Below are 21,656 nucleotides of genomic sequence, written 5' to 3'. Positions count from 1 at the left end.
ACACAATTACATAAACCTCATCAGTGTTTTTGTTTTACTGTGATTCATTTCAATTATTTGTTAGTTATTAATATGCTTAAACTTAGATACTTAAGTTAAGTTTTCTTTTTCATCATTTCTGTCGTTAAGTTTTACCTTGCAAGTAAATAAAACCGAGTAATTATCATTCTGTGTTTTCTTCTTCAACTTATCACAGCAATAGTATCAACAATTAGGTAATCATTGGCTGTCGCGGGCCGGATTGATGACACTGGCGGGCCGGATTTGGCCCCCGGCCGTAGTTTGGAGACCCCTGCTATAGGTCGATGAATACAAACTTATTTTGGCCTGAATTGAATGATCCGGACACCAGCGACATGTGGTTTTAATAGGAGGGCCCTACGTGCCACACAACTCATGCGACATTGGATATTCTGCACGAGCGATTTGAGGGCATGGTCATCTCACAAGGAAGTGATATGAAGTGGCCACCGAAGTGGCCACTTATATGCCAGGTATATGCGAATAAGCTACAAAACACAGAGGTTCTCAAAGCCAACATAATCCATGTCATCGGTCAAATTCAGCCTGATTTATACGCCAGAGTTGAAGATGATCACTTGGTGATCGAAACACGTGTCGAGGTGTTAAAATAACGGTTTGGTGTTGGCAAAAAACTCCAGCAATATTCATTACTACACCAAAGGTTCCAAACAGTGCATCACAAGTACAAAATGTTTTTACGAGGATGATAATTGGGTGTAGTTTTTAATGGTATATATCAGGAATTCGGAAATTTTATACAACCTAACTGTTAGGAACGATATTACAGGTCTGATGGAATGATGTTGCTTTGAAAGTTCAGTAAATGAGTACAGTTGTGGAATTTGTGGATTGGACATGATTTACTGGTATCTGTTCTCAGGTCTGATGAGGAAGGTGTCTTTTTGGAATGTTTTTAACTTTGGTCTGAAAATTGTTGGTTGAATTTTCTGGTAAATGTACAGCAGAACTGGTTTGTTTGAACTCGAATATTTTGTTTATATAAATATTATTGGGAATACCTTCGTCTGCTTTTGTGAGTGTGATGTTGTCATTATTGATTTCCTGTTTTATCTACCTCAGTGTTTTCTTCTCGGAATTGTGATTTTGTGAAAAAAAGACTGGTTTTTACGATCTGTGCTGTTCTATGTTCGAGGTTACTGTCTTTGGTTATGGATTTGAGGGTAATTTGTGTTTTGACACCTGAAATTTCTAGGGTTTTTTGCTGAATCGGGTGTGGCGATGATACGGTTGAAACCTTTATTGATAATTGGATTTCTGTTTCGTAGAACTGTGTATGTATTGAGAAGAAATTGATCATTTATCTGATATAATTTTACTTGTTTTCCTAGGATTGTGATTGTTTTTTAAACATCTACCTGTTTTACCAGAATTATTAATTTTTCTAATCAAGTTTTGTAACTACCCAATGTTATATAAAATATATTGTATATGAAAATTATTATCATGGATGGTGTTATTCCTTTCATTATATTCATCTTATCATGTTTTATAATACATGGATGTAGGATTGAAATTCTAAGCTCTTAGGTATAAATTGTAAATGGGAGAAAAACTGATTTTTTATTCCTTTTTCTTTTCTTTATAGAGATACATTCATTGTAATTTTTTAATAGAATACATAGAATAGAAAATATATGTATACATATATTTTCATATGTATAGATGTTAGTTATACACGAATATCGTTCGTGGTATTAGCCAGTGGAGTAGTTGTTTTATAATACACCCGATCAGTATATTCATATGAATGATATTCTAATTTTCAGCGGACATAAAACCATCTATGGTGGATGCAGCTTAAAAAAACCTTCACTTTCCTCCAAGTTGCACCAAATTGACCGTGCCAATCCCACCACGAATCGAGTCTTCGGTCTCGGAGAGTACCGCGATATTTCTTGCTTCTTTAGTATTTCGTTTACCTTTACTCGTCGAACAGGTATCTGGTTACGTTCCTCGTATAGTCGCATTCGTAGATCCGTGCTTACTGCTAAGTGAACTGTGTACTCGATTTTGCAACGAGTGTTCCGTGATTTTTCCGACTTTTTGTTGTGCCAGCAGGAATACTATATATGATGTGAAAAGAAACATCGAAGCAAAGGTGAGATTTTGCCACAGATGTATGCGATAAATTTTGGCTTACAGATATTTATTATTTTCTGGAAGATATTCGGAGATTTGGTGTGTGAACTAATTTGAAATAGTTGTAAACACAAAATATCTATTTGAAACCGGCATTTACCCCTTCCTGAGTTTCCTCAAGGACATATTTCGATAGGAGTAGAGTCAGCATGAATTATTAAAAGTAGCAGGATAGGGAGACATTTTGGGATGAAATCTATGGAAAAAGGGATTCATCTGAATAGAGAAGAAAGTAAATTATTGATAAATTCCCTTCGATCATTATTATTAATGAAGAACATTGTCATTTTAGCATATAAACCACTTTGGCAGTACGCGCGATTTAATAGACTAAATTTCACTATACCTGAACCACTATTTGCATGTAAGTTGTTATTTAACACGACCCAAAATATCTCCTGCAGGAAAATTACATACAGGGTGATAATTTGGACACTTACGATGGCTACATCTAAGCAACCAAATAAAATTTCAGAAATCGCTAAAAACAACTTCCATAATAGGAAGGGGGAAACAAAATGAAGTATGAGGTGACTTCTCGCCAGTAGCCACCCCAACTTTATCCCGTAACTACTACCCACATCCCGTGTTAGGAATCACACGTTAAAAGGTAAGACCTCGTTAATCCTTAGCTCGCACAAGTTTTGACTTCTGAGGGTTGTCGTTCGTAGGGGTGCGACAGCTGGTTAACGGAAAAACAGATTTTAAACAGATTTTAAACAGAAATATGTTACTTAACCACCACAACTGGGCTTCTGGGACCCGTTACAAAAATAAGCAGAAAAAGTGAACTATTCTGCAAAAATTTATTTAAAAATGAAAACAAATATTATATATTGCAAACATATAGGTTTTTTGCATATGTCGCAAGTATGGTTGGTTTTACGGTCGTTTTTCGATGAACATACAGAACATTTTTTTATTTTTAACCTGGAAACTTTAGCAGGTAGCTCAACAGGGTGTTCTGGATCAGTATTGAAGAAATCGAGGGCCGTATCTCGTAATTTGCGTTTAACTTTTGGGTTGGAAAATCGATGTCTAATTTGAGCCTCGCACAAAGAAATTCCAAACTGTTTGTTTTCCATATGGAGAAAATTGATAAATAACTCTACTGTTGATAGCAGATACATTGAATATCATATGGAAAATGGTCATTGGCCATCTTCTAGTCAATCTAGTCCATTACTTGTATTTCCATAATCAAGTATCTCTTCAATAGTACGCAACCGATCTTCTTCATCATTTGAAACATTATCTTTGTTTTCAATATCGTTCCAAAATTCATCATTATCTACTATTTTCATCAACTCTTCATCCGATAACGGTGTATTAGCGGTTGTATCTAAGAACAGTTAGTCTCTGTTAGTTGAAAACAATAATAACAAATTATAATAGTACCCATGGGCCCAAAATCAGTTCAAATTCGTTAAAATGGATTCAAAAATTAATGCGCACTCGTCGGTCGTTCGATTGCAACTATTTTGAGGAATACTCAAGAGTACTCAAGAGTACGGTAGTGTCCGCTATAGGACATCGTCATATTTTGGTGAACCTATCATTAATATCCCTCATTTTGTAAAAAAGGGTTGCTTGAACGAGGCTTGCAGAACAAATAATAATTTAAAACATTTTATTGAGGATGAAGACAAAACTTCAGTGTCGGATAGATCAGGAGTATATTAGTTGACCTGTGGCTTTTGCCCAAAACTCTATATTGGTCAAACTGAGAGAACTTTTTCCCAACGAATTAAACAGCATAGAAGTAGTTTCTTGAATAGAAAAATCAGTCATATATTTTCAGAGCAGAAGGAGATGAATTCAATCACGACCATGACATATTACACTGAGAAGAGGAAATTTTGAAACTCAATCTTTTAGAATGTTCAGGAACAAATAGATTTAGGAATTTTGGTCATTTACTGAGTGACCAAATGGAAGCAAATAACTTACCGTTACTGAATATTTTTTCAGGTATTCAAATGAAGTAATGTTGAGATCTATTGATTTTTTCCCAAACTGAGGAACACATTTAACATAAATTGGCTGGGTAAAAACTCAGGTAGTTGATTTGAGGTACTGCAGATTGCAAAAACATATATACATGGGATATCAATCAATCAAACAATCAATCAATGTCTTTGCTTATTATCAATACAACAAATTTAGCATCGTCAAGGTAGGTACATTCAACCAGCAACCCTTTAATAATTTTTTTGAATTCAATCACATGTTATTTCCCCATATATGGTGGTAGATGGTTGAAGATCCTTATCCCCATAGCAAAAAAGCTTTTATGAGTAATTGCCAGTCGATGTTGTGGCATATGAAGATTGTGGTCATTTCTGGTTGCGATTAACTTGAGGGGTGTTATTTTGTGTCTTGATATAGACAAGACATTGAAATATGTATAGAGCTGTAATGTTTACTATATCATTTTTTAAAATAGAGGTCCACAGCTGTCAGTTCGTTTTGCCTTCCCAGGATTCTGATAGCCGTTTTTTGTGAAATGAATATCCTCTCCCAATCAGTTGAAAGTCGCCAAAAAACCTATCCGTATGACAGCTTAAACTGAAATAACCCCATGTAAGCTGCTCTCGAAACATAAGAGGGAACAAATTCATTGCTTCTACGAAGCAGGTAAAGAGTGCTGGACAGCTTAGTAGAGAGATCTTTAATGTGTTCATTCCAATTAAGTTATCCCCAAAAACTTAATGGATTTTCGAGTGTCCTTCAGTTCTTTTAGTGGGAACATAATTGTTTCAGTTCTTTGATATTCAAGCATAACTTATTGGCTGCAACAAATGTTCGATTTTTTTCAACGCGTTGTTAGTTGCTTTGGATATTCATGTTCAGGGTGACTCTCATAAATAGTAGTATCATCGGCATACTGATTCGTGTTGGTTGATTCATATGGTGTGGAAGATCATTAACGTATATTAGGAATAATAGGGGTCCCAAGATTGACCTTGGAGGCACACCTGCTGTTACACTCACTGATGCAGGTCTTACACTACTTTGTTATATGTAGATTTTAGTTAGTGAATCACGCCTGAGGAAGCTATTGTATAGCGAAACACGTGTTGCGATTTGGTAAAACTGTTTAGAGTGAAAAAGTATCAATGAAGTGTTTCTTGAATATATCAAATTATTTCATTCAAATCTAGGTAAATGTCGAAGAAACATAAGAAACGGTCTTCGCACCTTCATTGTTATCATAATTACCTTTAATCAAACGATATTCTCAAAGTCCTCTGTTACTTTTGAACAAATTGTATCTTTCGAACTTTTCTTGTTTATAAGGAGCCAGAAGCTTCGACGATGACTCCAGCAATAACGCTTATTTATCATTCAAATAATTAACCTTAATATTTATAAGTCATCAAAAACTTGTCGGATTATTCTTTTAAAATGATAAATACGTTCCTCGTCCAGTCACATTGATCATTTACTGCTTAGTGAAGTGTGGAATTGTTTTTGTAACAAGAGTTAAGCGATTTTTCTGACGTTTTGTAATGTTGTACCAACACGGTATGAACAAACATGAAACAGAGGTGATATCTTTTTCCAGACATCTTGTACAGTGTCTGTTCAAAAATGAGGTGAATTTTCATTTTTCTCAAGAAATATTTATTCTTCAATTTCTATTTTTCCCCTTCATAGTAGCCCCCTCAGATATAATACACTTGTACCAACGTTATTTCCAATCCCCCAAGCAGTTCTAATTGGTATATCTCTGCAGTCTTGGAAACAGAAAAAAGTTACAGGACGCCAAATCTGTTTTCTTCTTATTGCTTCTCGAAAGCAGCGCAAACGATGCTGTCACGCTTCATGCCTGAAATTTCCGCACGACATGAGCCAACCGATATGCCGACATCCTCAGCAACTTCTCCAATAGTGATTCGACGAGTCTCCATAACAATTTTCTCAACTGTCTCAACAGTTTCATCTGTTGTTAATGTGCTGGAACGTCCAGGACTAGCACACAACTTCTCGAGCTCGTAAAACACTTGTAAACATTTTTCTGACTCAGAGTCCAATCACCGTATGTGTCTGTCAACATTCCAAGCGTTTTTGAGGGAAATTTGAACACATTTATTTACTACCATACTATCAATTAACAACAGTCGAATGTCTCCTCATAACCGACCTTATTTTTCCTAACCATTTCATTTAGACAAGGGCTTTGGAAAACGATACATGTTACCGATTAAGTTACGTGTATTTCCGGTTTAGCGTAGATGTGGAACACAAGATTCGAACGATGAAACATTTGCAAAAGTAAACGTTTAGTTAACTGGTCACCGCGCAAGGTTCGGCTCGATTCACTCGTTTTTTCCGCATCGACAACGTTCGCTTCAACCTCCATTCGTAGATGACGGGTCGATCGATTGTTCATTCTTATTCCACGCACGTATTTATGTCAATGCTGTTACACATAACCTGTATCCACATCTGCGAATTCGGAAAACGTCGAATTTAGCTGACTCGAGCGGTGAATGATTGCTAAATAAACCAGCAAAATGACATCTTTTCTCTATACATATTTCATCCTCACAAATAAATTCATAGCTCTCTCTCAGAAGGTGCACCTTTTATGTTGTGCTCGTTATTCTATTCAAATATCCATCTTGTGTTCTTTTGAACGTTTTCAAACAGTCCTGCATGTTTGACCTATACGAGGTCGTAAAAGGCCTCTTTTGCATCTGAACCGTACAATACAATGGTCTTGATTCCGAAGAGTGATTCTTCCTAATATTTTGCTAAAAAAGTTGATGAAAAGGAATGCTGATTGTTGAGAAATAGCTTTCAACACTTACTTCAATGTTTTTGACGATAATGAGGTTTGATTTGTTTGATGGCAAATACAACCTATTGCTTTTCAAATACTTAATGAGATTTTGAATAATAATACCAATAACGTAGTAGACTGGTAGATAATTATGGTGAAAACTACTGTAAACTGTTCATGTATTTCGATATTATGTGTTTTATAACACATAATATCAGGTGAGAAATAATTAGAAATGGCTTTTACCAATCACTCACAAATCTTTGGTCGGTAACAATGAGGTTTGATTTGTTTGATGGCAGTTACAAATGATTTTTTATGGGTTAATGGTTGAGAATCATGATGAAAATTACTAGGCTGAAGCAAATAATTTTTGATGGAGAAAAGATGGATAACAGCATAAAAACAGTTATATAGAAAAGGAAATAGTGTTCTCATTGTCGAAAAAATAAATTGAAATCGATCTAGCGGTAGAAAATTGTTTTTCATGGTTTTCTTCGAAACTAGACCCCCTATTGAAAAAAGTTGAATGAGAAAGTTATAGGAAATATGAATATGCACAACTTTTGTATGAACTTTATTTTCAGATAAATTGGAATTTCCTGGAAAAAAGGAAATTCCGGTTTTTTACTTTTCGATTGTTGTTGTCTATGAGAATCATTTGTTTTTCATGATATTACTTGAAAAATTACATTTCTGACTTCTGAATATACTGTAATTCTTTTTAAAACAAAATATTCAGTATACGTCATTTTTAGGCTAAAATACTTGTATTGAAAACAGTTTTTTTTTTTAAGACATACAAAGATTTTTCTTTTGTTTGAACTATGATAAAGCGGGAAAGAAAAAATATTTTTAAGGCAAAGTTTTTATTAGTTCGCATTCTGTAACAAGTTTTTTCGAACTGATGTTACTTTTATTTCTTTGAATTATCTACTAATAGCAGATAATACAACTAAAAAATCCAAATTCAGCATTCAGGATAAAAATAAAATGTTTTGGTGAATATTTCCATTCAAAACAATTACAGTATATTAAGTACACAAAAAGTAAGTTTTCACCAGATACAGTGGAAAACAAATGATTCAGGTATGAGAAAAAATCAATAACAAATAGACCAGTGATTCAGGTATGAGAAAAAATCAATAACAAATAGACCAGTTTTTTCCAATATTCTCGCAAAATTTATCAGAATAAATGGTTCATATAAAGGTTGTAGACTTTTATATTTTTCATTCTTGTTGTATTTAGAATTTCTCAATCGGAGGTTTGTTTCAGTGGAAATAATGAAAAAATAATTTTTCATCTCTAACCTATTTCATCCTTCGTACCATGGATTTACTTTAATTAATTACAAGTATCTGGAAAATGCTAGTTATTTATGTAAGTTTGATATTATTACCAGACTGACCAGTTGAACATTCACAATTCTGGTTTTATGTTCTTTTATTGCACCAGAGGTTGAATTCCGTTTAAAAAAAAATAAATAAAAAAGATTCATCATTTGATCATGAACAGTATAAAAAATCTCTCGTTTTTCCAAGTTTTCCCAAAAGGTGATTATGCTGAAACTGAAAAACCTTAATCAACTCCTCCTCTATATTTTCATTGAAAAAATTGGTTGTTATGTAACGTCGGTATCCTCATCATGTAAATAAATAATCAGACCATCCACTACGATGTCTAACATGGGTTCATTTGACAAGAAATATTCCTTCAATTATTTTGTTCGTTCATAACGAAATTTTCATTACTTGAAAGAAAACTATTCAAAAAATCGTCGCACCCATGACATCGTTGAAACTGGAAGTAACATTTTTATTTGCCACGTAATCTTTCAGTTCAGCCCAAATCAACTCAATTGCATTTAAATCCGGGTGATATGGCGGTAATCGTACAATGTTGTAATTTGCTCTTCTGGTCGATATCGAGGGCATTTTGTAGATTTGTTTAGTATGATATGGTGCATTATTGATCACCACAACGCTACTTAACACCCACCCACCTAACACCCATTTCCTATAATCACCAGAATTAATCTCGTTGTGATAATCATTTGTATTACAATTTGATTTCCATAACGACAGCGAATAATTTCTTCACTTACTGTACTGACACGACGTGCCCTATACGAGTTCCTCGATGTTCATGAGCTCTTGCCCCGCTTCACCATACCAAAAGAAATCCATTGATATACAATTCGTTTTTGTTCTATTTCTGAATGATATGAAACCGATTAAAAGTTCATTGACGTTCACAAAATAATAACACCGGTATTGAATCACTCCATTATTTTAGAATACCTGAAAGTCGATCGACCTCGTCTATCGAACAGAACCAATCGAGGAAGTGAAAAAAGCGGGTGTTTCTGAAACGTGAGAGATTTTAAACGCCCCCAATAAGGAAATTGTGCCTGCGATTATTTCGCCAGATGAACGTGTGAAAAATAGGGTCGTTTTCATTAAAATTTTCATCGAAAACAATACACAGTAATTTTCTAAGATTATGCTTTCTCGCGTCTGATCACTTCCCATTAAAGCTTATTGTTATGGTTAAATGTGTCGATGTTAATATTCAGATAATTTTTTGTACGTGAGACAAAACGCTCTTTTGTTTTAGAATAATGGGGGACGGATTAATCGTATTCATGGAATTAGTTTGTATCTTGAGATCGGTTCTGGTGCCATGGCTCGGGAAAAATTTCTATCGACTATTGGTGTCGTGACACACTTTCCTTCAATTATTTGTATTAATTAAGTAAATATTATTCTTCCGCATTTTAATTTTCGATTCCTTCGATAATGAGAAGTGTTCACTCTTATTTTATGTTCGTAAGAAGACATATTTGACATATTAAAACTTAAATGTAAAAGAAATCAGTTAAAGCGAAGAATAAATCAATATTTTTATACAACTTCTGTAAGAGCATTAATTATGAAACTTTTTTTTTCAAAATGATCTGTAACTCACACTTTCTAACCAATAACAGTTGACCAGATTTGTAACTCACCACCTCGAGGTCAAATACAGATGAGCAAATACAGATATAGACGATAAACAACCTGCTTTATGCATCCTGGTTGATCTTAAAAAGGCATTCGATACTGTCTCCCACGAATGCTTTTGAATACTTTGGAGAATTCTGGTTTCAGAGGCACTGATTTCAGTTATTCAAAAGTTACCTAAGCAACCGTGAACAATGTACCAAAATCAAAGTCCTACCTGAATAATTCAATTTGCCGTTCCACAAGGTACCGTCCTTGGACCTATCCTCTTCAACATATATTTGAACGATTTATTCAAATTAAATATAGAAGGGAATGTGATGAGCTTTGCTGATGACACAACAGTATTCTACAAAGCCAAAACTTGGGAAGAATTGAAAATTTCAGTAGAACGGTACTTTAATATCCTTGAATGGTTTGACGGGCAGCTACTAACAGTAAATACAGACAAAACATACTTCATTTTCTTCACTTTTTACTCAAAAAATTTGCCTAATTTTGACACCATAAAGATCAAACAAACTAATAAAGTTGTTAGATAGTATTGAAAGGGCAGACAGTTGCAGATACTTAGAAATTCACCTAGATTGTAACTTGAAATGGAACTTACATATAAATTATGTAGTGAAGAAACTCAAAAGTATTCTATATAAGAAGAAACACTATTCCAAAATACTCACCAAAGGCCAAATGAAAATATTATATTGCGCGCTGATCATTGCTTGGGGTGCGGCCAATAAAACGTTTCTCAAAAACCTATAAAAAAAAGCAGAAAATGATTCTCAAAGTCAAAGTCTTGCAAGTAGCAAGATCATCAAAGAACATATTGCAGTAAAGTTTTTTTTACTGAGGTCCAAAACTTTATGTTGTAAAACCAAGTCATGGGTTCTCCAAATTCTCCGCCTTCAAATCAGTGGCGGCGCCACAGGGGCAGGAGGGATACCACCCCTCTGAAATAGTGCGTCAACTAATTCTAAAAGGACCTTGCCGACCTGGGTTATTAGATGACTTCCAAAACTTTTCAGTTTCCAATTAAAAAAAAATTCAACGTTTCTTGGTACAAACCTTAAAAAACGACTTTTGTACGTGTAGTTTACTTTCCAAGAGATTTTGTATGCTGTCTTTTTAATAGTGCACATTGTGCATTATTGAAATATTTCTTTAATTATAGTTTTATGATATTATTTCTTTTCTTAATGGAGAATACAGTATTACATCAAATACTTATACCCCCCGCCTTTAATTTTTAGAATCACCACTGCTTCAAATCCATCGATATGTTGAAGTAAAAACATTCATCACATCTTAAAACTAATATTTATTTTTGAGACGTTCTAATACATACATTTGAATGTGATTCAGAAAAGTATTATTCCTTTTGTGATTGTGTGTTTCTTATGCATGCACTTATATATTTGTGTGTACTCGTATGTCTTTTAATGTCTAATGTCTAGTTCGAGATCACGCTCAAGGTTCAACTTTTGTGAGTTAACTTAATTTAACTACAACACATCACTTATACTATTTTTGTATAACTTATTTTTTTACCGTAGTATGCTCTGGTCCGGCCCTATCCCCCGAAGCCCCGATACATTCGGGAGCATTATCAACCAACGACCACTCCCCACACCGTGGGGTCCGAGAATCATGTGCCCTGAGTAAGCGCAGTGAGCCAAGAATGACAGCCTTCTGCATCTGTCCGGCTAAGATTTCTGCCTTAGTGCGGCAAACCGGTATGATTTTAAGATTCCAGAGTAGAGAGATCATCATTCACCAAGGACTGATAGCAAGTACATTAGGGTCTCGGACGCCTCGCGGCAGCCCCTGCACCTTGTGTCAGGAACCTTTATACCCATCACGCGGCTGCGGTAGACTAAGGTGTTGAAGACACTATCCTGGTGAGCCATGATGAACCCCTCAGTTTCCGACTTCAGCCCACTCAACCTGAGAAAAGCGAAAGTCAGGCGCTTTGATAAGCCAAGGTCTTAAGTGTTATTGAAGAAGATCCCATGTTCATCCTTGTGTTTCCGCAGAAGTGAGGTGATCTCTGTGGCTTTTATGTGATCTTTTTGCAACTCGGTGACAAGAGTTGTGATCACCTTGTTCAGTGTCGAAAAGTAAACGGAGTTCGTCAGCTGCTCAGGCAGCTACCCTAAAGAGAAATGCTCCAATTCCTGCTCTCTCATGGTCGTGGACTATAGAGAGAAGGGGATCGGAACTTCTGACGGCTTTACAGGCTACATCCAGTACCATTCTATCATGTAGACATTCCAAACTCAAAACTCCACGGCCTCCCTGTTGTTGGGGGAAGTACAAAGGTGGAACGGACGATTTGGGATGCAAACTCCAATAGAGATGCATCATTTTTCGGGTCTTTACATCGAGATGATACAGCTCCTCTCGAGTCCACTTCACTACTCCAAATGAGTAGAGTAAGATTGGAACGGCAAGCATATTTGTTGCAGCAACTTTGTTCTTCCTCGAGAGTTCCGATGATCAGATCTGTCGGAGTTTGTGCTGATACTTGCCGGATCATATTATTATTGTTGTTATCATTACTATAATAGTTCATAACAAGAGATATTATTTTCGTTTTTTTAATTCTATTTGTTTACCAATATTTGACCGTTACAGATCTTTTGATATTTCTCCTTCCACTTGGCACATTCAATTACGCCCAATTACAATCATTCGTGAAATGATTCACTATTAGTTTCAAAAATGAATGAATCCGACCAGAAACGATCGACAAATAAAAAGCAACAGTTACCTTGAAAATGATCGGCACCATTGACCGCGTACCAATTCTAAGTTAGGAAATCAATATTCTACGACAAGCGACACCGAAATAGTATCGATTATTGATTATGTAACTCCGGTGCGGTACCAAAAGAAGGCAACGATTCGGTGATGTTCGTCGAATTGCGCGGGTCAATATTCGTTTCGGCTAGTTTCAGGTTCAAGACCACGTTTCAAATCATAACGTTGCGGAAATCTAGGAAACGAGACCGTGAAATGGGTGTACCATTAATAGGTGTCAAAAAAGTGAATTTTATTCGACCAGATATTATTTAGAAACGAATTTCCTGTAGTCTCAGGGACGTCATCAACAAAATACGCGATAAAATCTATACTTTTATATTGTATCCAAAGTCTCCAACTGTCAAGTACTTATTTACACCACTGGAAACATCAAATTACACATAATTACGCGCTCACCGCCATCTACACGCGATTGTCACTGTAGACTAGACCCTTTTCTTTCATATCAAAGAAACGACTTTGATCCTCTGTTGGGAAATTTGTGTGTTCCTTTACTAGGACTATTGTACCTCCTGTGAGTGTATTTCAACTATTTATCAGTTTCTAATTTTTACAATAAACGCTCTGAAGAACGGCACTTTCACAAATTCACAATTCAATAACTCAAAACAAAAAAAAACCCAAAACACTAAACAAACTAAGTTTAATATTCAGTTATTCCGATCAGCTGTTAGCTTTTTTAGTGGCGCCACCATCGGTAGAAATCTTCCCTACAGTTAACACAATACATAAAATATAATTCTGAGTATTGTAGGTGGGTATAGTCCGCACTAATCTTATTTCAGAAATAGCGAATAATTTTTGGTGAAATTGACAATCTGGGAGTCAACAAAACACAACTTTTCAGACTTTGGGGCCAGAGAACCTTTAATGTCACGCTATATGACCGGTGTTTTACATTACCACATATATATGCTCAAAATGGAGCCATTTATTGAATTAACAATGTAAACTGATGTATAGTCATATTTTCCATTCGTTTCTTCATGCTCTGGATTCACAGCCTGGAGTTTTTGAAATATTTGTCATATGTCAAATATTTGGTGATGTCTAATTCGTATTAGGCCATGGCTTCACTGACAGCAAAATAATAAACATTAGAATGCTGTACTGAAGCACCAAAACTAAAAAATAATCAAAACATCATTTAGGTTACTTATATGTCATCTGTCACTTGTATCACAGTAGCATACCTGCAGAAATTGAACGAATCGACAGAACAGTAAGAACACATGTGTGTTTCAAAAGACCAATTAAGTAATTGGTCAGTACATAGTTGTGTTCCTGGTCTTGTCTTGGTTTTTTAATTTATTCTGTGCAGACTATGTTTCTGTCAATATAATTGACGTGTGTAATTACACGAAAAACGGAGACAGTGATATTAACCCTTTATTCTATGTACAAGTAATTCAGTCAAATTTTGCGTCTAATCAATACATCGAAGAGAGATTGATGACGAAACGTGAGTTGGCAATGGAGAATGTTCCTTAATTTGGGTTATTACAGCAAATGCAAGTTTGAACAAAATAAAGTTGAGTTTAATTCATGAGTTTTTCAAATTCACTTCGAAAAGTATTCAAATTGATGTTTCAAATGTTGGGTTTCAATTTTTAAAGGGATTTGTTTCTAATTCACATATTAGCAACATCGCCTTTATCAATTTGAAATAATTTATACGTACCTAGATATTCTACTTTAAAAAAGGAAAATTATCTTTTGAAATCAACAATTAAGGCAAAATATAAATTATAGTTCAATATCACCTCATAAACAACAATTGTTTTGTTATTTATTTATATAGAGGAAGATAGGTTAGGTGCACAAAATGTCATATGTCACAGAATGTCTTGGAACTCGGAACATAAGTGAACAGAACAGCTCGCCTCTGTTTGTCTCATACACGTAACAGATTCATTGTCCTTTATTAGCTATAACCGATGTTGCCAAATGGTGAAATAGAAACGAATCCCTTTAAATGTTGAATGCATTATTTCATTCCTCTTTTTTAAGTATTTAAAAAATTTTTTAAAGAAAGAGGTTGAAATGATAAGTTTGAAATGCGTTATTTTAGAGCTCTTTTATGAAAACTACTTGATTTTCGTCAGGAGGAACATTCCCCATTTCTTTGATTGTCAGACCGTTGGACGGTTCATATGAATGAAAAGTTTAAAGGGCTTAATTTCCTTTATATTACACCAATAGTTGTTTCCGCAACTTATAAAATGTACGAACTTCATGTCCCACAGTGAGTACATTTTATATAAAATTGTCGTTAAAAAGTCGTTTTGGTTGCGCGAAAGCAAAGTAGAATATTCCTCGAAATTTGACAATTGCTGTCGTTCAAGTCGTGTGGCACCTATTTTTGGGTGATGCGCCGAATATCCGTTTGGTATTCGGTATTCGACGTATTCGGTATCTTTTTCACCATTTGTATTCGGCCGAATCATTCGGTTCTGGTGTCGAATATATTCGGTTCGAGTATTTCTATTTTTTGACTACACAACACGGTTTATAAGTCAAAGAAGTCCTATGAAGAATGTGATGAATAAAGCTGATAAAATAAGTCAATTAAACTTATGTCAACATTTATTTCCAAACTTCAAATTAAAACAACATTTATTTTCAAAAATTAAATCAATATTCAAACCGAATAATTTGGTGGAATAGCGGGTTCGGTAAAGATTAAACCGAATAGTATTCGGTAATCGGTTATTCGGTGAAACCACTATTAGGCGCATCAAAAACCACATGGGAGCTGAGCCCAGTTCTTCCACCATTCCATGCACTATTTGTGATGAATCAATCTCCACCAGGGTCCTCAAGTCCTCGTCCAGGATTATTGTAAGTCGGGGCTTATCTTCGAGGCAAAATCTCCGGAAGGAAATTTCGCAAACCAACATGCTTTCGTTAACACTATCTTTACCAAATGCCTGTTTAATTCATATATAGGTTTATTCCTACAACGTAAATTTATAAACTTAAATAACAATCTCATTTACTTTGCAACTAAATCCATCAATTGTGGCTTGAGAAAAGTATTTTCGAAGGGAATTTTATTGTTTGGCAAGCATTCTTGGATATCAGCTTCCTTCGATGCTGTTGTTGGGGCTTTATTAATAACAGTGCTGTGATAACTTGCATTATCTATGACTATAACTGGAAGCTCTTCTAAATTTATTAATAGTTGGTATTCAAACCAACGCAGAAAACTTTGTTGGTTCATTTCTCTGTGGTAATCACAATTCTTTGTTTTTGAACAAATAATTAGGTCTGTTCCACAAATAAACCTGGTACTGCATCCAGTATGGAGTATAATATATCTTGAAATGAAAAAATCAGTTAGTGTATTTTGTTTTCATTTTATGGTTGTATTTACCTTTTACCACCAACCTTACTCTTTTTGAAACTTTTTACGTTGGAATCCTTCCAAGATCGCCCAATGGTACCATGTTTGAATATCCAAGTTTCATTCAAGAATGCAAACTGGGGCAAATTGTATTTCTTAAGTTTCATATAATCATGTAGAAAGTGTAGATATACTTTTCATTGTAATACTAGGCAGCTCCATCAAACCACTAGTTGGATCATCTTTTTGTGTGTTAAACCAATTTTCTTTAGAATTTTCCATAAAGATGTCTTACAACATTTGAAAAGATCACGTTCTTTCAGTTCATCTTTCAAAGTTTTCAAATTGATGTTTTCCTGAAATTATTGTTGTCGTCAAATATTGTATATTGAATAAATCAATACAAAATACTTACTGGTTTTGTACATATCATAAATCACATTTCGATTGGCATTTTGATCGAAATCATCAATATCTACCACTGGTTTCACCCATTTTCGCTATTTCGATGGATTGCTATCTACTTCACCTCTATATAAAAATCTTATAAGATTATAAAAATCTTATACATGTTCAACCTTCTACGTCAGTTTATATGTTCAATTTATTGTTTTTAACTCATTTTTACTGCCCTGAAGAAGCTTCCCATTAGAAGCGAAAGCTTGGCAAAGTAGAACAGAGATTTGATTTTTGATTTTTTGACTGAGATACCCTGTTAATCCATTTTGCTGTATATATATATATATATATATATATATATATATATATATATATATATATATATATATATATATGCTTGAAGGTGTTTTTGCTGAAGACAGCAAGAGCTCCACAAGGAAGAAAAGCCACCACAACGTACTTGTACTTTCCTACATCAGAGGATTATCGGAAAGGATAAGAAGGATTGTGTCCAAGTATAACATCGGGACCGGCTTCAGATCTGGAAACACTATCCGTAGCAGCCTCACAAAAACCAGGCCACCAAACGCGGACTGCGATTCCAAGAATTGCATTTACCGGATACCCTGCGAGTGCGGAGAATCATACATCGGTGAAACTAAGAATGTTTGGCTCATCAACATAACATCAAGTGGGCTCAAGCTGAAATCATCCACAAAAAGGAACATTGGTTTAGGAGAATATTCAAAGAAGCCGACAACTGCGGTAGCAGAAATTTGGGAAGCTAACCAGAAATGCCATCGGAAAACGAATCCACATGTTTCTAGAAATGATATGAAATCGGTTGATTGGTCAAACCACCAACACTGACATAAAAACTTGGCAAGTTGACTTGGGTGTCACACCAATAGGTGGTACCACTTATGTTTTGCTCGCGTTTACGCAGCTATTTTTATCAAGTACTTTCTTGGTTTTCTCTCATTTTGTCTTCGATCGAGGACCGCCTGCCCTATACTGACGATGCCCAATAGGCTGAAACAGCTGTATACCGGTGGCTCTTAAATTTAAATCAATATGGGAATGATGAAAGAGTACTTATCTATGCAAGATAAGTAATTAATATAATTAATATAACTTACGTCTCTAACAGCAGTTAATGGAAATAAAGGTTCGCCATTCTCACGTTCTCTTTCATAGTAGTCTATTAAAGACACTACTATTTGTTGATACTGTTTTGACAATGCTTTAGGCATATTGAATATACGCAGGTCTTATCAAAATAAATGAATAGTTCCGAAAAGAAAAAAAAGACTGACAGTTTTCGAGGTTTTTTTCGATTTGGCAACGTCTGAAATTTTACTTTCAGTTGAGCAACTCACAAAATGAAATTTTACTAGTTTAATTGCTATCGAACACATTCATTGTGAATTTTAACGTTGTTATGTTGGATATACAAAATTACCAAAAATGACGTAATTCTCTTCTATATCTTCTCTTTATATCTTCTTGCAATCCCCATGTAATGATGAGATCATCATAAACACCGTATTGTGTGGGAAGGTAACAGCCAAAATCTTCACTTATTTTTACTCCAAGATGACGCATATTCGATACATTGTACTAACAACAATCCACGAACAGTTATACTATCATGATATAACAGTCATTTTCGTCTTACATAAAACGAGTACAGACCCTCAATTAAAAAAGAATAAACTAATAAGAAGATGCGGATACCGTGTCTTCGTGTCATCGGAACGATATGTGATTATATTTTGTTTTCCCACAATGTACGTACAAGTCGAGAATAGCAATTATACTAAATTTGGTCCCGCAGATCTGTGACAGACAGGTCAAAGAGACTTCCTTGCTTGGAAAGTAAATAATACAATGGGGCTGTCGCTCTTTTTGATGTTAGAAATTTAGACGTCTTGTTTTGATGCCGTTTCTTGACATTGCTAGCTAAGGAGATGCATGTGACTTTGACAATTTAATTTCAGGGAAAGCCAGAAAAGAAACGTTATAAGATGATTCAGATTGCTAATGATTTATTAAGCATTATCATTGTCGTCGTTGGAATATTACGGTGGTCTAATTGTAATCAGAAAGCTTTTTCAGATGTTCAAGACGAGGAATATATAACTGTAGTTATGCGAAAAAGGGATACCAGTGAATAAGATTCGGATGCATTTCAATATTGAAATAACGTGAGCTGCTGTGACAAAACTCTTCAGAATTGGATAAAGAAACTAGGATTCAGATTTAAAATAATAAACAAACGTCAGTCAGTTATGAAAAGCAAAAGAATAGTGGAATTGCGTAACAAATACTTAGAACAAATACTAATACTAGATACTCGTTAGGACAACAAGAGGATTGTTCCGAATTCTTGGGGTTCTTGTTGAATACTCTTCGTGAGCAAAACAATAGCAAAATCAATACTCCTGACCGCTCTGGACAGAATGATTCCGTACAGCCCATCTCGTCTTGTGTTTGTAAATCTTTTGCTGGAAAAATCCTCACTTGTTTACTTTGTGGTAAATGTTCAAGAAGTACCGAAAACTTATGTGAATTTCTCGAACTTCATCTAGCTTTTCCTAATATGACTAATAACCAGTCCATGCAAACCTTATTGTTAAATCATCTGAAAATGGAATTTTTAACCGGTGATGATCGACTGTATTGTCAAACATGCGCCAAACTAACTGAATATTATAAGAAAACAAGTATAGCTCAGGCACCAGTCAATCTAATAATAGCAGACCACTATTATAATATTCATACAGTCATTGTTCACTGTGGTTCTGGCGTTGCATTTGGTCATTATTACGCCTTGGTCAAAGACGAAACGGACTGGTATAAGTTTGACGATAGTCGTGTCACGAAGTGTTCTGGCGATGCATTGAATTCATTGGAGCCTCTGGAGACACCCTACATTTTGTTTTGTAAGAGAAAGGACATTGTTAGATCAATATCTTCAGATGATGTGGTGCTGCAGGTTTTTCCGGGTTTTCCTGCAGCTGAAAAAGCAAATGCGCCACTGGAATCAATGAAGTCGCCCCGGAGCGCCAATGAATTTTTATTGTTGTTTTTATTTTATTTTTATCGTTGTTTTAATAAAATTTTTCCTAGAACAAATAACTAAATATAGACAAGAACAACGGCAAATTTTCTATTTGGACGAACCTTGCTATGACACTCACGACACAGTTACGAAAGGGTGGATTGATGGTTCGAGAGTGTGTAAGCCTAACATGCCTGCAAACAAAGGATCGCGACTAATCATTGTGCATTGCGGAGGAAGGAAAGGATAGGTTTCGGATTCTTTGAAATTATGTGTAAAAAACTTGAGGACTGCAATGTTGACTATCGTAAGAACATGGAAGCTAATATTTTCGAGGAACGGTTTGAAAGTACATTGATCCCAAATTTGGATGGAATAGTTCTTGACAACGCTTCCTATCATTCGCGAGAACTCATCAAAGTATCGAATAAAAATTCGAGGAAAGATGAAATACAATGTTTTTTAATGGATAAGAATTTATATTTTGAAGATTAGCTACCTAACTATATTATTAAAGGGGAGCTGTTGGAAAGTAGGTTGCACTATATCGTTTACTTGAACTATACCAATGAATATATCGCTAATCGAACGTGTGTATTCCGCGAAATTTTAACATTAACCTAATTTTTTGAACAGTCCACTCGACACATTTAAGACCTATTCAAAAAACTCTATATAATTTAATTTTCAGAGGAAATAACTTTCTACCGAGATCTGTTTTTTAGGAGTTTTGGTTCAACCATTGCCGATGGAACTCAAATCCTATTTCCATTGCAAAATTGTAGAAATGTAGAATCACCACTGGTCTCAAAAACCTTCCAAACTTAAGGAAATCAAGGCTACATTATATCCTTGGAACAACAAAGCAACAAACCACTTCCATAAAGTCATAATTACCAGATTACGACTGGGCCACACCTTACTCATGAACATCTATTGAGGAAAGAACCGCCACCAAAATGTTTCGCGTGTGAAGTGCTTGTGACTGTTAAGCATGTTCTGGTAGAGTGCCCACTGTTCACAGTTGAGAGACTGAACAATAAAATTCCCTCCAAACTAAGTGAAATTTTCCAAAATAGCAATACCAACAATATTATTGAATTTCTTAAAGAATGTAACATTTTATTTAAACTGTGATGTAAACAACTGCATGTTTCAGATATATTTTATATGTTTGCCGCTAATAGCTACGGCTGATGCGGTTTTTTCTAAAAAAAAAGTACATTCAGTGCAATTAATTGCTGAATTTGTAGTTATAATTAGTTATGATGATCTGTCAACCTAAACCACAAATGTGTGGCTGACTTCTGCTAATGGCTCCGTGCATTTGTACTTCTTTCGGCAACCATTTTCAAGAATGTATGACTTTACTGAAGTCTCGATCTGCCCACTCTTCAGGTAGTGACACGCTTTTAGAATTTTGTGACCTGACACTGGTGTCTCAATCTGCCTTTAGACCGGGAGATGGTGAAAGAATTTGGTGAATCATTTCTTACAGTATGAATCCTCCTGAAAGCGCCATACTGTAAAAAATAACTCACTAAAATCTTCCACCGTCTCCCGGTCTACTACTCCCCAGGTAATGACACGTTAGGGTTTTGTGACCTGACGCTGGGGTCTTAATCTACCTACTCCCCAGGTCTCGTCACTGGACTCCTCAAGGGAGTCAAGCGGTTCAACACAGTCTTGAGAATATCATATTTTTCGACCAACTCTTAAAGGTTATGAATGCATGGTTCTTTATCTACCTGTGACCCAATTTTCAGTAACTGCAACGTGTTTTTTTTCAATCAACAAGTTTGAGTGAAACGGAACGAACATTAATATGAATGAGGACTTAACTGAGTGCACGTACAATTATTCAATCAATTAAGACGCAATAGGTGCGTGTTTGGACCGATTTGCGTATCAATTAAAATATTATCGCTATACGTGTCGTAACTTTCAATAATCCCGGTAACTATTCATGCTTTCTGACCACAATTCGTTGCAGTGTATATAAGGAAGGCAACCGTTTCAATGGAAATATTACCTTTGAATGAAATA

General features: G+C 35.2%; 1 protein-coding gene across 3 annotated transcripts in view; it reads left to right on the top strand.

The window, feature by feature from the left end:
• Positions 1-1,900: 1,900 nt before the first annotated feature.
• Positions 1,901-21,656, top strand: part of knockout (Stork-head domain-containing protein knockout) — a 212,039-nt gene continuing 192,283 nt past the window's right edge. For 2 of the 3 annotated variants that reach the window (XM_074171113.1, XM_074171115.1), the window contains exon 1: positions 1,954-2,143. The gene's annotated coding sequence lies outside the window, so the exon portion shown is untranslated. Of the gene's footprint in view, positions 2,144-21,656 lie in introns of all 3 variants that reach the window. The other variant, XM_074171116.1, reaches the window with a different exon arrangement.

The sequence above is a fragment of the Leptinotarsa decemlineata genome, unplaced genomic scaffold (assembly GCF_025532065.1).
Source record: "Leptinotarsa decemlineata unplaced genomic scaffold, Ldec_3_MD MMD2_tig00000008_RagTag_RagTag, whole genome shotgun sequence".
NCBI lineage: Eukaryota > Metazoa > Arthropoda > Insecta > Coleoptera > Chrysomelidae > Leptinotarsa > Leptinotarsa decemlineata.
The sequence above is the reverse complement of the archived record's forward strand: the minus strand, read 5'-3'. Positions and strand labels throughout refer to the sequence as shown.